General features: G+C 37.0%; 1 protein-coding gene and 1 pseudogene across 4 annotated transcripts in view; both read left to right on the top strand.

The window, feature by feature from the left end:
• The window catches only part of BRAF (B-Raf proto-oncogene, serine/threonine kinase), a 168,820-nt gene that overhangs the window by 17,367 nt on the left and 131,614 nt on the right, over positions 1 to 19,839 (top strand). The gene's annotated exons all lie outside the window — the stretch shown is intronic.
• LOC113267308 (U2 spliceosomal RNA) lies at positions 10,341 to 10,439 on the top strand (annotated as a pseudogene).

Genomic DNA, 19,839 nt, shown 5'->3' with positions numbered 1-19,839 from the left:
TTGTTCCAAATATGGGGGAGGAGGGCGGCATTAGCCTTTAATGAGCAAGGACCAGGGAAGTCAGCTCTCTGAGTGGTCAGGACAGTCTGCACATTTAAGAATTGTTTGAATAACCACAGGACTTAGAGTGATTTGTTGAACTTTGTAGGTGAAAAAAGTGGTAATAATGATCTGAGCTTAGAAACTAATTTTGTTTTAGGCATGAGGCATTGTTTTAATATACACGAAAAGTTGCAGGAATTTAGTTATCACATAAATTGGAGGAATATTAAAATTTTCTATCAGAACTTTATCAGGAGTTCTTCACCACTTCAGAAATCACATAATTGGTGGTAATGCCACTTGCACATTATTGGGTGACTCAAATACTTTTCCTCTCAGTCTACAGTTGTAACCACTATAGTTGTAGTGATTCTCTGTCTAAATATGAGCATCTGATACCCTCCTTGTGTTTAATAATTGCTTGCACATTTGAAATAAATATAATTTTATTACTAATTTATTTCTTTCATACGATTGAAAGTACAATTAGGGTGTTACTTTTAAAATTTCACTTAGGCAGGATATCTCTGAATTCAATTTTAAGATCGTATGGGGGGGGGCGCCTGGGTGGCACAGTGGTTAAGCGTCTGCCTTCGGCTCAGGGCGTGATCCCGGCGTTCTGGGATCGAGCCCCACATCAGGCTCCTCCACTATGAGCCTGCTTCTTCCTCTCCCACTCCCCCTGCTTGTGTTCCCTCTCTCGCTGGCTGTCTCTATCTCTGTCAAATAAATAAATAAAATCTTAAAAAAAAAAAAAAAGATAGTATAGGGGTGTTACAAAATAGTTGTCATAAAAGGGAAATTGATTTCTGTTTTCAGTAATGGTGGATTGCGTTATTTCAGATCAACCCTTTTGATGAAAACAACTAAAAATCTTGGAAACGTTATTTTTAAAAAATATAAAGGAATTAAAGAGCTGAAGAGGTAATAGACAACTGCAAGTCCAAATTCTAGGAAAAAGGCAGGAACCCGGAGAAATTAGAGGATGCGGTAGCTTTTGTTCTAGGGGCAGTTGCCAGTCTATTTAGATTTGGCCTTTTGTTTTGGTACACTTCGTGGGATGAAGAGGATAGAAGTCAAGGCCTAGAGTTCGTCCAAAGTGAGAGTCAGAAAGGAGAACGACTCTATCTTAAGATGGTATTCCAAGGATTCCATCATTAGGTTAGGGTGAAATAGAACTAAACTGTCTACCCACTCGCATATCTAGGGGATTGTAGATTTGGAGCAGGGGAAGAAAAAGGAAATTAAGAAAAATAAATCCTTCAAGTTGTGACCACAGTTTAAGTTCTCACACTGATTAGCAACTTAGATTTGTCCTGCCTGGGTGGTCTAGGGACCCTCAAACCATTTATCATAGTTCCTGGTTTCAAACTGGTAGTACTCACAAGGCCTGTCAGAAGGAAAGGCAAATTATATTTGGAAAAAGGCCGTACATTCTGAAGGGGATTGCCACCAATAATTTTTCCAGGGCAGTAATTACTACACTGTCATAAGTAACCAAGCGTAGTAAAAAACACACAAGTTAAAATTATATGATGTATGTATGTAGAATTCTTCAAGTAATATAATTTAAGATGGATAGTTTTTAAATTGAGATATAATTGACATATAACTATATAGTTTGCTTTATGTACATATACCTCAAAATAAGTTTTTTAAAAAGAAAAATATAACATGCATGGAAATAGCACTGTGAATAAGAAACAGATCCAGAAAATTCTCGAATACCAGATGGATTTAAAACAGTTGCTATTTGTTCTGTTTAAAGAATAAAAGACAAATTTGAAGACAGAGAAAGAGAGACTATAACAAGTTACTTAGTAGACTTGAAAAAAACAAATAGAAAGTACAGAAATGAAACTATGCCAAATATACCTAAGGGAAAGATTGAGCAGATGATTTCTAACTGAAGTGAATTAGTTACCTGGAAGATAAGACAGGAGAAACTTTCCTGACTGCACTACTAAGAGTCAAAGCAGTGGAAAATATTGAAGAGAGGTTGCATGATGAGAAAGATAGAGTGAGATCTAACGTATTTAATCAAAGTTTCATAAAGAGAAGAAAGAGAGAATGATACAAAGGTAAGATTTGAAAGATTTCTGGCTGAACATTTTCTAGTTCTGATGAGAAACCAGTTGATAGACTTAGGAAGCTCAATGAATTTCTAATAGTACAAATAAAAAGAAATCTGTACCCAGACTAAATCAGTGAATTGGCATAAACCCAAATATAAAGAGAAAAATCTTAAAAGCAGCCAGAGGAAAAAAAAAAGATTTCTTTCAAAGGAGGAGCCATGCTAACTTCTCAAAGGAAAAGTATGTATATTTTTCAAAATAATTGCCAATGTATACTTATAAATTCTTTACTTAGAAATTCTTTCAAAACTATCCCTCAAGGATAAGGTAAAAGTTTAGTTTAACAAACTCCATCAGCCCTTTCTAAAGGATGGGCTGCCTGGGTGGCTCAGTCGTTAAGCGTCTGCCTTCGGCCCAGGGCGTGATCCCAGGTTCCTGGGATTGAGCCCGCATGGGGCTCCCTGCTCCGCTGGGAGCTTCTTCCTCTCCCACTCCCTCTGCTTGTGTTCCCTTTCTCGATGGCTGTGTCTCTCTCTGTCAAATAAATAAATAAAATCTTTAAAGGAAATTATGAAGGATGTACTTCAGGCAGAGAGAAAGATTCCAGATAAGGGTCTGAGGTGTGAGATGGAATGAAGTGTGAAGAGCCTATTGAAGTAAATTAAAGAAGACCTAATGGAGCAAAATACCATGTACATGGATTGATAGACTCAATATTGTATAGGTATTATTCTCCAAATGGATTTATGTATTTGATGTAATTCCAATCAAGGCATTAGTTATTTTTTTGGTCGGTTTGTTGGTTTTGTTTTTTTTCTTGTTCTGGTAGAACTTAAGCTGATTCTGAAATTCTCTGGAAAATCAATAAAGGGCCAAAGTAGCTAAGACACTCTCAAAGAGGACAGTATGGGAAGACTTATTTTACCAGTTCTTGAGACTTATTACAAAGTATAGTAATTAAGACACTGTTGTGAGTAGTCTGGTCTAGTGATGGATGGACCAGTGGAACAAAACAGAAGGAAATCTGTAATTGTAGGTTACTTGATGAATGACAGATACAGGTTACTTAATATATGACAGATGTATGCTGGTAATTAGTGAGAAAAGAATGCCCTTTTCAATAAATGGTACTGGAAAAATTAGTTTGGACTTTACCCTCAAAGTGATCAAAAATTCTGGGTACATTAAGTGCCTGGATGTGAAATGCAAAAATGTAAAGCTTTTAGAAGATAATATGAGAACTTGTTTTTGTTTAGAGGGCTTTTTTTTTTTTTTTTTTTTTTTTTTTACAATTTTAGTTTAGTTTAAAAATTTTATTTATTTTACAGAGAGCAAGTGTGATTTGGCTTGGGGGGCGGGTAGGGACAGGGGATGAGGAAGAATCTGAGGCAGACTCCGAGCTGAGTGTGGAGCCTGACTCAGGGCTGGATCTCAAAACCCTGAGATCATGACCTGAGCTGAAATCAAGAGTCAGCCACCCAACCAACTGAGCCACCCAGGCACCCCTAAGATTTTATTTTTAAGTGATCTCTACATCCAACGTGGAGCTCAGACCTGCAACCCTGAGATCAGGAATTGCGTGCTTCACACTGAGCCAGCCAGGTCCCCCTGTTTAGAGAGCTTATAGAGGTGTTTTTTTTTTTTAATTAGAAAGCTAAAATTAACATTTTTTATTAAATTAAAGATGCCACAGATTCTAAGATTCACCATTGTTTTGTATTTCTAAAATAAAATATTGCCAGTTAACCATGATATGCTATTGATTATAAAATAAGTGTACCCAATTTTCACTTTAATACTTCAGCGTCTTGAAAGTGATGAAATACAGTGCATTTCCTGAACTCCCTTCCATCATATGTGGATGCAGCTCAGGTTCTCTCCACTAGATGAATTCCCACAATTTGGAAGGAAGAGGACAGGAAAACTTGTTTTTGCTGCTGCTTTGGGTGGTTAGCAAAGTTGTGAGATTTAAATGAATAGAAGCAGTTGAGGTGTCTGGACCGAGATTCCAATGTTTAATACCAGCTTCATGGATATGCGGAGGCAGTAATGGCAGTAGCTTTTAGACCCCTGGCTTGCATTGTATCCTTTATCTCCTCACTCCAGTGGCTATTTCTGATTCTTAATCCTTCCTTTTTTTTTTTTTAATGTCCTCCCATATTTTGAATGATAGCCATCTTAGTCCTTGTATTAAATGCCTTTCTGGTTGAAATATCTGATATATAGCTTTAGCTTTTCTGCATTGTGTCCTGATTAATAAATTTTTATTGGCTCAAGGAATCATTTGACATTTAATTTTTTTGATTTTTAAAAAATTGTGGTAAAATATATTAATATTTTAACCATTTATAAGTGTACAATTCAGTGGCATTAAATACATTCAGAATGTTGTTAACCATAATGACCTATATCCTCAATTTTTTCATCGTCCCCAGCAAAAACTCCACCAATTAAAAAAAATATTCCACCAATTAAAAAATAATTCCTTCCTTCTTCCTTCCCCAGCCCCTGGTAACCTCTCTTCTATTTACCGTCTTTATGGATTTGCCTATTCTAAGTACCTCGTATAAGTGAAATCATACAGTACTTGACATTCTGTATCTTATTTCACTAAGTGAAATGTTTTCAAGGTCCATCCATGTTGTGACATATATCAAAATAACTGCCAAACTGTTTTCCCACCAATATTCCATTTACATTCCTACCACCCATCATCGGGATTCCAATTTCTCCACATCCTCACCAGCACTTGCTATTTTCCTTTTCCTTTTCCTTTCCTTTCCTTGGATTATAGTTATCCTAATGTGCACGAATTGAAATCTCATTGTGAATTTTGTATTTATGTTATTCTTAGTGGAAGTTCCTCAAAAACTGAAAGTCGAATTACCATATTGACCCAACAGTTCCACTTCCAAGTATATATACTCATAAAAATCAAAAACAGACTTGGGTACTTGCATACTGATGTTCATTGCAACATTATTTATAATAGAGAAAAGGTGGAAACAATCCAAATGTTTGAATAGATAAATAGATAAAATGTAGTATATATATAAAATGGAGTATTAGTCATAAAAAGGAAAGAAGTTCTGGGGCACCTGGTTGGCTTAGTCAGTAGGGCATGTGACTCTTGATCTCAGGGTTGTAGGTTCGAGCGCCATGTTGGGCATGGAGCCTACTTAAAATAAAAATTAAAAAAAAGAAATTCTAATACATGATATAACATGGGGAAACGTTGAAAACATTATGGTGAGTGAAATAAGCCAGACACAAAAGGAGAACTATTGTGTAATTACACTTACATTAAATATCTAGAATGGGCAAATTCATAGAGACAGAAAATAGTATAGAGGTTACCAGGGGCTGGGACGAGAGGGAATGGGAGTTATTGCTTAGTATGAGTAAGGTCAGAATTTATTGCCAAAGGAACCTAGTCTTACCTCTCACATAGGACAAAATTTCTTCTGTAGCATCCCTGACAAATGATGAAGCATTCAATTAAATATCCTTAATAGTAAGACAGTTTGTTCCTTTAAATATCTTTATTATTATTATTAAAGATTTTATTTATTAGCGCAAGTGATGGAGAATGAGTGGGGTGGAGAGGCAGAGGGAGAAGCAGACTCCCCACTGAGCAGGGAGTCCCATGCGGGACTTGATCCCAGGAGTCTGGGATCATGACCTGAGCCGAAGGCAGATGCTTAACTGACAGCCACCCAAGCACCCTGAAATATCTTTATTATTAATAAAGATATCTCATAATGTGAAGCTGAAATATACTTTCTTGAACTTTTGTCTCTAGGTTCTAACATCATCCTAGTTTAGTCGTTTGGAACAGCACAGGACAATCTGTCTCTTCCTTTTATCTCATTTATCTCATATCCTTACCCTCTCACTATTTGACGTGCACACACACATCCCTTTAGATGTTTCTTTGACACTGGTTACTTGATGTTTGTCTTCAAATGTATCCAGGTCATCCTATCCAAAACCAAAAATATCTTCTCTGAATCTGGTACCCCCTTGAGCTTTTGTTTTTTCTTTCTGGTCACTGACTGCCTATCTTAGGCATTCAGACCTTACTTCTTGAAAGTCAGTCTTCCATTTCTTACTGCACACCCGAATCTGTTCTTTCAGAGGCTGCTATGCATCCTTAACAATCAGGCTACCCTCTGAGCCAGTGTGTCCATCCTGCATTCCCAATGGTCTCTTGAGTATTTTACCTTAATGTCTTACTGACATCACAAAGACAGCAAGTCCTAAACTGAATTAGTTATCTTTCCCTTTAAATTACTTCTTCTCCTCTTGTAATATTCTCCACTTATCATAATTTATACTTGAAACCCCAGAGCATCTTTCATTTCTCCTGTCTTCTTACTTTTCCTGTGCAGAGTCCTCATGATTGGGATTCCTGCTCATCCCTTCCTGCATGTAAGATTACAGCTAGAAAACACCATCTGTGAACCACAAAATGGGTCCTTACCAGACATCAAATCTGCAGGCACCTTGATCTTGGACTTCCCAGTCTCCAGAATTGTGACAAATAAATTTCTCTTGTTTGTAAGCTACCCAGTTTATGGTATTATTTTTATAACAGCCGGAATGAATGAAGACCGCTGCTTTTCTTACTGATGCTTATGAGTCTGACCTCCAGGTCAGTAAGGACTATCACTACAGTATTCGTGATGCCCATTACATCATGTGACACTAATATTAAGCTTTTATAAAATATGTGTCAAAGGGTGGTTTACTTTTAGAATTAGATGATGATGCATATAAACATTCAGTATAGTGTTGTGCCCAGCACATAGAAACTACTCAATGAATGGTAGTCCTTTTCCTTATCAGAGAGTTTGTACTTTATATTCATTGAGAACATTTATTCATTTGCTTAAAGTTTAAAAATAAATATTGAGCTCCTTTGTGCTGGTTGTGTGGTAGGTGCTGTGATACAGAAATGATCCTCTCTGTCCTCCAGGAGGTTACAATCTAGTGGTAAGAGCAAATAAGTCAAGAATTAAGGACTTTGTACTATGTTTAAAGTGTTCCCCAGGTACAGAGAAATCACAGAAGAGGAGCACATAATTCAAAGTGTGTTTAAGGGATGGAGGACAGAAAGATTTCCTAGGAAAGGAGATACTTAAAGTGAACTTTAAATATTTAAGATGTACAAGCCTTTATAAAAGAGGGTAATTACACTTTATTTAGAGACATACAGGAAGACCTAAATAAATGAAGGTACATATTGTATACTAAGAACGAATTGGAAGACTAAGTATGGTAAAAATGTCAGTTTTTTTGCAAAATGATCAGTAGATGTATTGAAATCCAAATGCCTGTAGGTTTTTCTGTGGAACTTGGCAACATGATTAACAGTTTCTATGGAAGTAAAAAGATGCAAGAATTGACAAGTTATTATTAAAGAACAGTAAGATAAGACTTCCTTGGGGCACCTGGGTGGCACAGCGGTTAAGCGCCTGCCTTCGGCTCAGGGCGTGATCCCGGCATTATGGGATCGAGCCCCACATCAGGCTCCTCTGCTATGAGCCTGCTTCTTCCTCTCCCACTCCCCCTGCTTGTGTTCCCTCTCTCGCTGGCTGTCTCTATCTCTGTCAAATAAATAAATACAATATTTAAAAAAAAAAAAGATAAGACTTCCTTAATCCATTTTTTCAGTCAACAAATTTGAATGCTTGCTACATGTGAGGCACTGCTGGGCCCTGGTTATTATCTTAGTGAACATTAGACATGACTCTTACCCAAAGATCACATTCAAATCCATTTCTAGTGATATCTAAGATTTTTAATATACCACTTTGTAAAATACCAGGTGAGTGCCAGGACTGCCAACAAACTTATCACTGTAATTTTATTATCTGATTTTTATATTTAAAATTTTTCCTGATTATGGGGTACCTGGGTGGCTCAGTCAGTTAAATGTCCAACTCTTGATCTCAGGGTTGTGAGTTCAAGCCCTGCATTGGGCTCCATACTGAGCATGGAGCCTACTTAAAAAAAAAAAAAAATTCCTAGTTGTATATGTGTTTTCTTTATATTTTCTTTTATTTCGATTTCTTTTAACAGTAGGAAGCTTAGAAGTAGGCAGGTTTTACTTTAAATAGATCCTTAAGAGTGTCAATTGGATTACAGCCTTGTTAGAAAGGGAGGGAGGATCTGCTTGTTGTCTTGAGCAGTTTTGCAACCTTGGAGAGCGAATGAGGGAGGGTGACTTAGAGGGTCCTACAAGCCTGGATTTTGCGGCCTAGCCTGTGTGTCAGGTGTCTGAGGAGCCTACAAAAAGAAAAGGGAAAATGAGTAACAAAATGACAGGTGAACTGAGAGGTTTCTAATGAATCTTATATGCTTATGTGGAGGTATGTGGGTGAATACAAGCTGGTGAATTAGTTGGGAAAGGATATACTTGTTTGAAACATTTGCTTATTGTATTAAATGAAGTTGAACTCCCTCTTACTGTGCACAAAAATCAATTCCTAGTAGATCGAAGGTTAAATACAAAAAGACAAACTCAGAAAGCTTTTAAAATTTTATTTTATTTTATTTTATTTTTTTTATTTTTTTTTTTAAAAGATTTTATTTATTTATTTGACAGAGATAGAGACAGCCAGCGAGAGAGGGAACACAAGCAGGGGGAGTGGGAGAGGAAGAAGCAGGCTCATAGCAGAGGAGCCCGATGTGGGGCTCGATCCCATAACGCCGGGATCACGCCCTGAGCCGAAGGCAGACGCTTAACCGCTGTGCCACCCAGGCGCCCCTTAAAATTTTATTTTATTTTTAAAAAAGATTTATTTATTTATTCCAAAGAGAGAGAGGGAGTAGCAGAGGGAGAGGGAGACAAGCAGACTCCCCACTGAGCAGGGAGCCCAACAGGGGGCTTGATCCCAGGACCCCAGGATTCTCTCTCCTTCTCCCTCTGCTCCCCACCCCCACTCACTCTCTCTCCCTCAAATAAATCTTTAACAAAAATCAAAAACCATAAAAATCGATAAATTTGGCTACATTGAAAATAGAAGCTTCTGTTTATTAAGACCCCCTTAAGAGGCTGAAAAGACCAAGGTACAGAATAGAAGATATTTGTAATATCCAGGTATTAATTACCCATGGCTGTGTAGTAAGTCATCCCAAAATTTAGCAGCTGAAAACAGTAAACATTTATCTTACAGTTTCTGTGGGTCAGAAGTCTGAGAGCAGCTTAGCTGGGTGGTTCTGGCTCATGGTCTTTCAAGAGGCTGAAGTCAGGGTGTCAGTCACCTAGGTCTGTAGTTGGCTTAAGGCTGGACCGAGGGCGAATCTCCTGTGCTCCTCAAGTGGTTGTGGCAGGGGCTTCAGAAGATCCACATCCAAATTCACTCACATGGTCCTCTTCACAGGGTCACCTCACAGAGTGGCAGCTGGGTTTTTCCACAGTGAAAGATCCAAAAGAGAGTGAGAGAGATTTCCCAGCATGGAGGCCACAAATAACTTAATCTTGTTACCTACCACAACATATAAGGAGTGGACAACTGGTATGAAGTATATACCTAAAGAAGTATGAATCACTAAGACAAAGTCATAACACCAAATAGAAAAAAGGGCAAAAAACTGGAGCAGACATTTGAATTAAAAAAAAAAAAGACTAATAAGCAAATGCAAAGATCATTAATCTCATCAACAATTAGGAAAATAGAAATTAAAACCATGGGAGACTATTTTATACAGATTAAATTGGCAGAAATGAAACATTTGAACAGTATCAAGCATTGGTGAGGATATGGAACAGTGGGAGCTCTTCCACTGCTGGTGGGAATATAAATTAGAAGAACCACTTCGGAAAATAATAGGATGTTCTACAACCAGCCATACCACTCCTGGGTATTTAACCTAGACCAGTGGTTGTCAAACTTGATATCAGAATCCCCTGGAAGGATTATTAAAACAGACTGCTGGGCCACACCCCCAGGGTTTCGGATTCAGGAGAAATGGGGTGGAGCCTGATAGTCCCAGGTACTGGTACTGCTGGTCCAGGAATCATAATTTGAGAACCAGCCTTTGCCCTAGAGAAAATCTGTGAATATGTGGACTAGGAGGCATGTGGTTATGACTCTTCATAGCAGCATTATTCATTTTAACTCCAGAATACAAGGAAAAAATTCAAATGTCCATCAGCAGTGGATTATATAGGTAAATCATGGTGTTGTATTCACTTATGGAATAAAAATTTGATTTGTCACTTCTTGGCCTTTTGGCTAAGATCAAGTGTAGTATCTGTTCTTATTAGTTTAATAAAAACTTAGTTCAAATAGACCAGGGAAAAACACAGCTCCTTCACCGATGTGTATGATCCTACAAACATAATATATTAGTCAAACGTTACAAGTCACAAAAAATTAATGCAACATGATTCTATTTATAAAAAGTTCAAAGACATGGAATTAACTGTATTGTTCAGGGATGCAAATATAGCTACAGAATTATAAGGAAAATCAAGAGAATAATTACCACAAAAGTGAAGAGTAATAGTGATTACCCGAGGAGTGGCAAACAGTGGATGTGATTGAGAAGGGACATGTGGGAAGCTTTTAAGGTACTGGCAGTACTGTTTCTTAACTTCACAGTTATTCTTTAAACTGTAGATACGTTTTATAAACTCTTCTCTACATAATTATATAATAAAATTTATCGTATTTTGATTGAAATATGTTTTATAGATGAAGAAACCGACACTTGGGAGTTAAGTACTTTGTCCAGGATTACAGAGCCAACAAGTGTCAGGGCTGAAATTCTCATTTTAAAGCTTGTGCTCTAAATTATTATGCTGTACCATATATTTTCACAAGAGCCATAAGAATTAGATATTGTAATTCCCATTTTGTAGATGAAGCAGTAGGTTTCGAAAAGTTATGCAACTTGGCTAGGGGTACATTGCTTAAGTGGAAGATCTGGAGTTTGGACCCAGGCACTGTGATTACAGAGGCCATGCTCTTAACCACCATGCTGTGGGAGCCTCCCCACTTACTGTTGTATCACCTGCAGTTACTTTTCTTGTGAGTTTGTTAACCACAATTGATGGCTCATGTTGTTCTCTTTATACTTTTGGCACCTTGACTGGTTTCCTACTGATGGTTTTCAGTCTGGATTATTATCTTGAATCAATTTAATATCCTGGGTTGTGCTTGTCCTAGAGAATGAAGCATTTCTTTTTTTCTTTTTTTTCTAAGAATTTATTTATTTATTTATTTATTTATTTATTGAGAGAAAGTGCATGCGTATGAGCAGGTGGGAGAGGGAGAAGCAGACTCCCCGCCAAGCAGGGAACCTGATGCGGGATTTAATCGCAGGACCCTGGGATCATGACCTGAGCCGAAGGCAAGCGCTTAACTGAGCCACCCAGGTGCCCGAGAATAAAACATTTCTTTACCAGATTCTTTTAGCTAGGAATTTATTTTTTTACTTCTCTTATAAATTTTTTATTATGTTATGTTAGTCACCATACAGTACATCCTTAGTTTTTGATGTAGTATTCCATGATTCATTGCGTATAACACCCAGTGCTCCATGCAATATGTGCCCTCCTTAATACCCATCACCGGCCTATCCCAGTCCCCCAGCCTCCTCCCCTCTGAAGCCCTCAGTTCGTTTCCCAGAGTCCATAAGCTCTCGTGGTTCATTCCCCCTTCTGTTTACCCCCCATTCTTCCCTTCCTTCTCCTTCCGATCTCCCTGCTATTTCTTATGTTCTATACATGAGTGAAACCATATGATAATTGTCTTTCTTTGCTTGACTTATTTCACTTAGCATAATCTCCTCCAGTCCTGTCCATGTTGCCGCAAATGCTGGGTAATCGTTCTTTCTGATGGCTGAGTAATAATCCATTGTATATATGGACGACGTCTTCTTTATCCATTCGTCTGTTGAAGGGCATCTCAGCTCCTTCCACAATTTAGCTATTGTGGACAATGCTGCTATGAACATTGGGGTGCATATGGCCCTTCTCTTCACTACATCTGTATCTTTGGGGTAAATACCCAGTAGTGCAGTTGCTGGGTCATAGGGTAGCTCTATTTTTAACTTTTTGAGGGACCTCCACACTGTTTTCCAAAGTGTTAGCTAGGAATTTAAATTAGAATTTTGGTAAACTCTACTTATGTCAATGTACTGATATCTCTTTATTAGCTTTCATTGCTTGAATCTTCAGACTTCAGAAATTTTTGTATTATCCGTAAAATTCATTACCCCCACTACGTGTCTGTCTGTCTTATAAATCACGTGAGTTCTGTACAAAAATAAATTTCTTCTTCAGGATTTCTCAGACTGGGCACTGTTGACATTTTGGCGTGGATAATTCTTGGCTTGGGGGGCTGTCCTTTGCATTATAGGATGTTAAGCAGCATTCCTGGTCTCTACCTACTGGGTGCCAATAGTACCCTCCCCTCAATTCTAACAATCAAAATATCTTCAGACATTGCCAAGAGTCACCCCTGGTTGAGAACCACTGCATCAGATCATTGTTTTAATCCTGATTGTGGCTGCCAAACAGCTTGTACTGGGAGCACACAACATTTCAGCTTTGCCTTTTTCTCTAGCAGCAGTAGTGTTAGATTTTTTTTGGTATGAATTCCTTTCAAGCCTCATTTCTGTTTCATAAGGTTTACTTTAGTTAAAACTATATAATAACCATACATTTACTTAACTCAGTACTTAAGCTATAGCATGTCACAGTAAGACAAATGTGCAAAGAAGAATGAGAACTCCACCACCATCAAGCACTCTGCCTCATGGAATGCCAGGTCTTCCACATACCTCTTAACTATATCTGACATATCTATCTATTAACCCTACGTGAGGGTGGCTCTGTAAATATTAAATATGAAAAATCTGAATTTCTCTTAATTTTCTTGATGAATACATTACTAAATAATATCGTCTGCCTATAACCCTAATAAAGAGTGTCCTGTGTGCCCTCATAGGTGTAATCATGCATTTGGCCATCACATTGTTAACTACTATTCAGTTTGCATCATTTCAACTATAGTATTCAAAAGGGGAAAATAGTTTAAGTTCTCTTAACTGACTTACATTTAACCAACTCATCAGGTTAACTGATAGTTCCCATTGAAAAAAATACTTGCCGTGGGATTTGGTGTGGGTTATATTTAAGGGAAGATCCCTTGCCCTACATCAGGGATTGGAGAATGACTATTCATTTTACAGTTTTAAGATGTTTAAGATTCTGTCATTGCTTATGATTCTCTGATTTAACGAACCTTCTTAGTTAACCAACCACCAGACTTTATTACATTGAATAAAGGGGTTTCTTTTGTACCCACCTCAGTATTACAATTGTGATTTACTTTGTGAAGTTGGAATTAAAGTTTCTCTCAGCTTCCTACTTTTCTGTCATCTAAACTCATAGCTGTATTATTACACGAAGAGTTTTAAAACTTTGTCTTAGGGAATGGCCTTTTACTCTCTCAGAGCAACCTTAGCTTCCTCCTTGCTACCTTACAGGATTATTGTGAGGATATTAAATCTATCAACAGTAGTTCAGACTCTCATTACTTCTTGCCTATAATTGTGGCATGCTTTTAATGGTACTCTTTGCCTCTAGTGCCTCTCTGGCTTGTTAGTTAACCTAAACATTGTTGCCAGAGTAAACATCTAAAATATATGTCTAATCAGATCAAAAGACATTTATAACAATAAAAACTGCAAATTTTAAAAAATTACTGTATATGCTGGCTTAGATGTGGTCTCTGTAATCAGGAGATGTCCATTAAACAAATTATAAAAAAATACATACACACTGATTCTGAATTGTGATTATGTGCCCAAAGGAAAAAATACCAGGTACTGTGGAGTTTAATGTGTATAGACTAGGGGAGAGTGATCAGGATAGGCCTCTCTGAGGAAGTGAGATCTAAAGATCTCTTCTATCTGGAAAAGCTGTGCTTCTTTGGAAAGTGCTGGGCAGAGTTTTCCAAGAAGCAAAAATAGCTTGTGTAAAGGCTTTCCTGTTGGAAGGTCAGTGTGGTTGAGTTTATTGAGTAAGAGATGGGAAGAATAGTGACTCTAAGGCAGGAGGTAGGCATTGCGGCATCATTTAGGATCTTGTAATCTGTGCTAAGAAGTTTAGGTTTTATTTTGAGTCACTGGGGAGCCATTAAAGGGTTTAAGCAGGGAAAGTGATGTGATCAGATTTGAGTTTTAGGGATTTCACTCTGACTGTGGAGAATGGATGAGAGAGGAATGGGAGTAGGGGAAAAGAAATGGGGAAACCAGTTGAGACGCCTTTTTAAGTAGGGGCACCTGGATGGCTCAACTGGTTAAGTATCCTAGTCTTGGTCATGATCTTGGGGTCATGGGATTGAGCCCCATGCTTGGCTCCGCGCTTGATGTGAAGTCTGCTTGTCCCTCTCCCTCTGCTCCTCCCCCTGCACCCCACTTTCTTTCTCTCTCTCTGTCTCTCTCAAATAAATAAATCTTTTTTTTTTTTTTAAAGATACTTTTGTAAGTAGTAGTTCAGGGAGAAAGGATAATAGTTTAGAATAATGACAGTAAACAAAATAACACATAAAATTATGATCTCATAAAACCATTACAATAGCCCTATGAATTATGAGCAGGATAAGATTTGGAATAAACATATCCAAGCCCATCTAGTAAATAGTGGTGTAAGGAATTTAAACCATGGATATTTACCATTTGGCTTTTAAAACAAAAGCCAAACTTCATTGAAGATTTTTCAGCTTACCTTTATTATCTTTATCTCCTCCCAAGCCCCTCCTACCTATGCTATAGCCAAACCATATTATTACAATACTTAATTATGAACATAACTTGTACCTAGATGCCACTGATGATTGTTTACTGTGGTTGGAATACCCTTACACCCACATATTTAACAAAATTCCAAGTATCCTTTAAGATCCAACTCAAATAGGAAGCCTTTCAAATTTGCCTTCAGACACATATTGTCCATTTACCCTCTTTTAACCACAGTAGTTTCTTAATATTATTATAGTGTGATAATTCAGTAGAAATTTTTGTGATGACTATGTGTTGGGCACAATGTGTAGACGTTGTGGACATATTCATGTACAAAAACAGACAGTCAGTATGGGACCTGTAGTCTAGAGATATTATAGACCTTGAACAAAATCTGTGCACACAAATGTAATTATACATTTTTGAAAAGTGCTAGGAAAGAATAGTAAAGGATGCCCTTGGAGGGTCCTTGAGTTCAAAACTATTTTCATAATAATACTAAGATATTGCTTGCGTTTTCACTCTCATTCTCTCTTGAGGAGCCAGTGATAAAATGTGTGACAGTAGAGTAGACTGAATGCAGAAGATAAGAGAATCCAGATGCCTTCTGTTAAGACAGATACTAATGATATTATAAAAAATATAAGAAATAGCAGTTTCTCTGTTCATTATTTTGTTGTTTTGGAAAATGTAGCTTTTTTTGTAAAAAAAAAAGTCAGTTGAGTTAACGGGTTTGTGTGTAATTTTTAAATGAATTAAATATAAAAATTTCTTGGTTATAATTTTTAATATGGTAAATATTGAAAGCTATAACCTACATGAATAAAAGCTCTGAAAGGTCCTCCATAATTTTTAAGAGGGATTTTAGTCAACTAAAAGGGATTCTGAAACCAGGAAGTTTAAGAAAGGGCTCCTGACTGGCTTGGTCAGTAGAGCATGCAACTCGATCTTGTAGTTGTAGGTTCAAGCCCCATGTTGGGTGTAGGTATTACTGAAAAATAAAATAGAGAAAGAAAAAGAAAGAAAGAGGGAGGGAGGAACAGAGAGAAAGGAGAGAAAGAAAAGAAAGAAACTGGAAGTTTAAGAACTTCTATAATGGGGAACTGACTTAAATTAGGGTCTTCTAGAGAAGTGAAAGATAGCTTATGTCTCCTTTTAAACTGTTATCTAAAAAGTAGAATCTGGTTATCTCCATGTCTCCAAAGCCTATAGTTCTTTGCATATAATGGATATGTTGGTTAAATCCTGTTTTATTGTCAGGGTCTACCATAGATGGTCATTGGATTTGTGATTTGTTTGAAGCCTTTATTGAAGATGCCATCTTTATTTCTTATTGTGCGAGATGGATCTGGATTCAAATTCCTCTTGCTGTGAATTTGGGCAAGTTACTTAACCTTGACGAACCTTACCACTCATTTATAAAATGCAATACATACTATCTTACTGTGTTGTAATGATCAAATGAGCCAACGTGTATGTATGTATATATGTGTGTGTGTGTGTGTGTGTGTGTGTGTGTGTGTGTGTATCCTGACTTATAACCTGACAAGCACAGAACATGCGATAAAATGGCTATCTTTTTATTTTACATATACAACATATTTTGGGTTAGTTCTAGTTAGTGGGCAAAAAGGTCTGTGGATAAATCAGTATATAATTAAGTAATCACCATTCGAGTACATATAATAGTTTATCAGGAAGGGAAAAAGCCAAAATAATCCATTGTGTGGTTATTCATCTTTAGAAAAGGGAACTGAAACAAAATGTGGGCTTAGAATAGTTTAAATAAAAGTCTCTCCAATACATTGTAAGCATAGGGACAGAGTTTTATGTGTCTGGCACTCCAACAGTGCCTCACATTTACTGAGTATTTAAACAATGTTAAATAGCTAGAAATACCTAAAAACATTTTTAGAAGCCTTGAAAAAATGTGTACCATAGTTTAAAGGTCAGATCTTAAAATATCTCACACGGCTAACTGGAGAAGTAAATAAAGGAAACTGGAGGAAATACAGAATTGCCCTGGGGGGATAACAGGGTGTTATAAGGTATTACTAAACAAGAGCTAGTAAGATGGTACAGAAGGGCATCTTATGGTGGATTCCAAATGTAACAGCTAAAATCTTAACTATATGTTAAAGGTAGACTCCTTGATCACAGTGCAGAATGTTTGCCGGGGGGGGATGGCAAGGAAATAGGAAGATCAGGTGACTGCTTTGCTTTACATAGCATAGAGCTAGAGGGAAATTTATCCTTTATGTGTTCCTTTGAAGCAGGTAGTTCAGTTATGCTTAAAAGAAAAAAAAAAAACAGTGTGGTGACAGGTGGTAGCTACACTTGTGAACATAGCATAATGTATAGACTTGTCAAACTGCTATGTTGCGTACCTGCAACTAATGTAACATTGTGTGTCAACTATACTCAAAAAAATTAAAGAAAAAAATAATATTATTATTCCTTATTTGAGATAAAAATCAACAAAGTTGACTAAAGCAACACAGAGGTTTGGATCTAGAACTTGTTTATATTTTAAATAGAAAGGGCTGTAGACATTCTGTTCTTTTTACAACAACTAGAGAGTTTTACAGGAATTACATGTGCAAATACCTCATTTCTTTCCTGTTTGAATATTTTATCAATTTAAGGTTTATTTGAGTTTTCATAGATTAGTAATGTGTATTACCTCCACAGCTGTGATCTTTAAACTTGAGATGTCCTTTAAGAGCGAAGGAAGAGTATGTTGCTATTTACATTTGCTATTTAAGTAAGTGCTTGTATTATGTTATCAGTACCAGCAGTTGGTTGTTAATTCAAGATGGTTAAAGTGGAAAAATTTTTAAGGAAAATTTAAGGAAATTAAGATGTAAATACCATATTTTAATTTAAAACATAAAAATGCATTGTCCTATGCCTTTTGTTTGATTAAATGCTCTTGAGTGGAGTTCCATGTGTTTTTGCATGCGTCAGCCATACTTAAAATGCATTATCCACAATTTCCTGTTTTCTTTTTACTTTAATCATCTGTGAATTCAGTGAACAAATCATTGGAGATTCTAGGGGAGAGATGATGGTCACTTGGACTAAGGTGATAGCAGGGCAAATGGTAAGAAGTAATCTGATAAAGGAAAAATTTCAAACATGGAGCCAGGAGAATTTTCTCCGAAACTAATTCCCAAATGTATAAATTTCAGAGACAAACTGAAAAAAAGAAATAATGGCCAAGAACCAAATTTGTGTTCTGCAAGATAAGTAAGATCTTTTTTCTTCATATCCAGGATCCAATCTTCTAGTGAGTTCCATTGGCACTACCTTTGAAATATTATGTTGAACCACCATACCACTTCTCACGACTTCATTGCCACCACCTTAGTCTTAGCTATTTTCATCTCCCCATTTAGTGCAATAAGCTTTTAAATGGTCTTGCCATCTTACATTGTCTTCTCTACATAGCAATGGGAGTGATCATTTAAGATGTAATTTATGTTGCTTTTTTGTTTAGGAAACCACACTTTAAGGGGAGCCTGGGTGGCTTGGTCAAGTCGGTTAAGTGGGATCCAGCCGCGTCAGCCTTCTCTCTCTCCTTTGCTCTGTCTCTCCCACCCCTCGTGCTCTTTCTCAAATAAATAAAATCTTAAAAAAGAAAAGAAGAGAAAAGAAAAAAAAAGAAAAGAGAAAAGAAAACCACATTCATTTAAAAGGGAACCTAGACTTTTTAACTATGATTTTCAATGTCTGTATAATCTGGCCCCTGCCAGCCTCTGTCACTTTATCTTCCAAACTAGTGATTCTCAAAATGTGGGGATAGCCAGAGGCCCCCAAGGCTCTTTGAGGATCCACAGGGGTATAAAAATACCAGGATGTTAATATAAAACATGCCAAGATGTTATTTAATTTTTAGTTGGATTTTCGTGAATGTAAAATGGAGTTTCCAGTTGTTCATTGATGTGTGTTACTGCTACAGATTAATGCAGAAACATATTAGAGTCCCGCTATCTTCCATTAAGCTAGTCATTAAAAAGAATTGTAAAGATGTAAAACAGTGTCATTCTTCTCACTAATTTTTTTTTGTTTTGGACAATGTACTTTAAAAATGTTACATAATGGATTTCTTATTAAATGAATACTTTAACAATTTCTCTCTCTTATTTTCTAGTATGGTAAATATCAATAGATATAGCCCATATAACCAAAAGCTTTTAGAGATCCTCAGTAATTTTTAAGAGTGTAAAGCAATCCCAAGACCAAGAAGTTTGAGAACTGTTGTTTTGCCCTATCTGCATTTTCTTAACACCAGCTACATTGGCTTTCCTGTTTTCTGCGATCTCTAGGGCCCACTTCTAACCTAGGGCTTTTCTCAGTAGTTGCTGGTTTCTTTCTCTGCCTGAGGGGTATTCTCCCAAGCTTCCTCGGGTCATTCTCCTATCTGTTCAAACGTCACCACCTCTGATAAGACCTTTCTTGACCACAAACTGCTCTTTCTAAAAGAGCCTCTCCTCTATTGAATTTTCTTCTAAGCACTTAACACTGTTGGAAATTAAGTGATACGTTTGTTTTCCTATTTGTCTGTTCCCCTACCTGACTGTATACTTTGTGAGGCCAGGGATTTTGTTCACTGCCGTGTGGCCTAAAATAGTCTTGGGTACGTAAGTGATTAATCAGTATTTGACAGTGAAAAAAGGAAAAATACACAGAAGTGGGATTCATGAGTAAAACTGTGAGTGACTTAGAATATATACTCAGGAAATCTAATATATGAATTAAGGGATTTCTGGAAGGAAAAAAGCAGAGAAGTAAAAAACGATAGAAGACTATATCTCTGAGCTGAAGAAAGAATAACAAGCAAAAGTTACATTTCCTGATGAGATTCCTGAGTATCAGGGATACAGATGATCAGAAGCTTGTAGACAGAACAGAAATGAAAGATAAGTCAACATTGGCATTTCTCTCTATGGAGAGAAAA

The sequence above is a fragment of the Ursus arctos genome, unplaced genomic scaffold, assembly GCF_023065955.2.
Source record: "Ursus arctos isolate Adak ecotype North America unplaced genomic scaffold, UrsArc2.0 scaffold_3, whole genome shotgun sequence".
NCBI lineage: Eukaryota > Metazoa > Chordata > Mammalia > Carnivora > Ursidae > Ursus > Ursus arctos.
The sequence above is the reverse complement of the archived record's forward strand: the minus strand, read 5'-3'. Positions and strand labels throughout refer to the sequence as shown.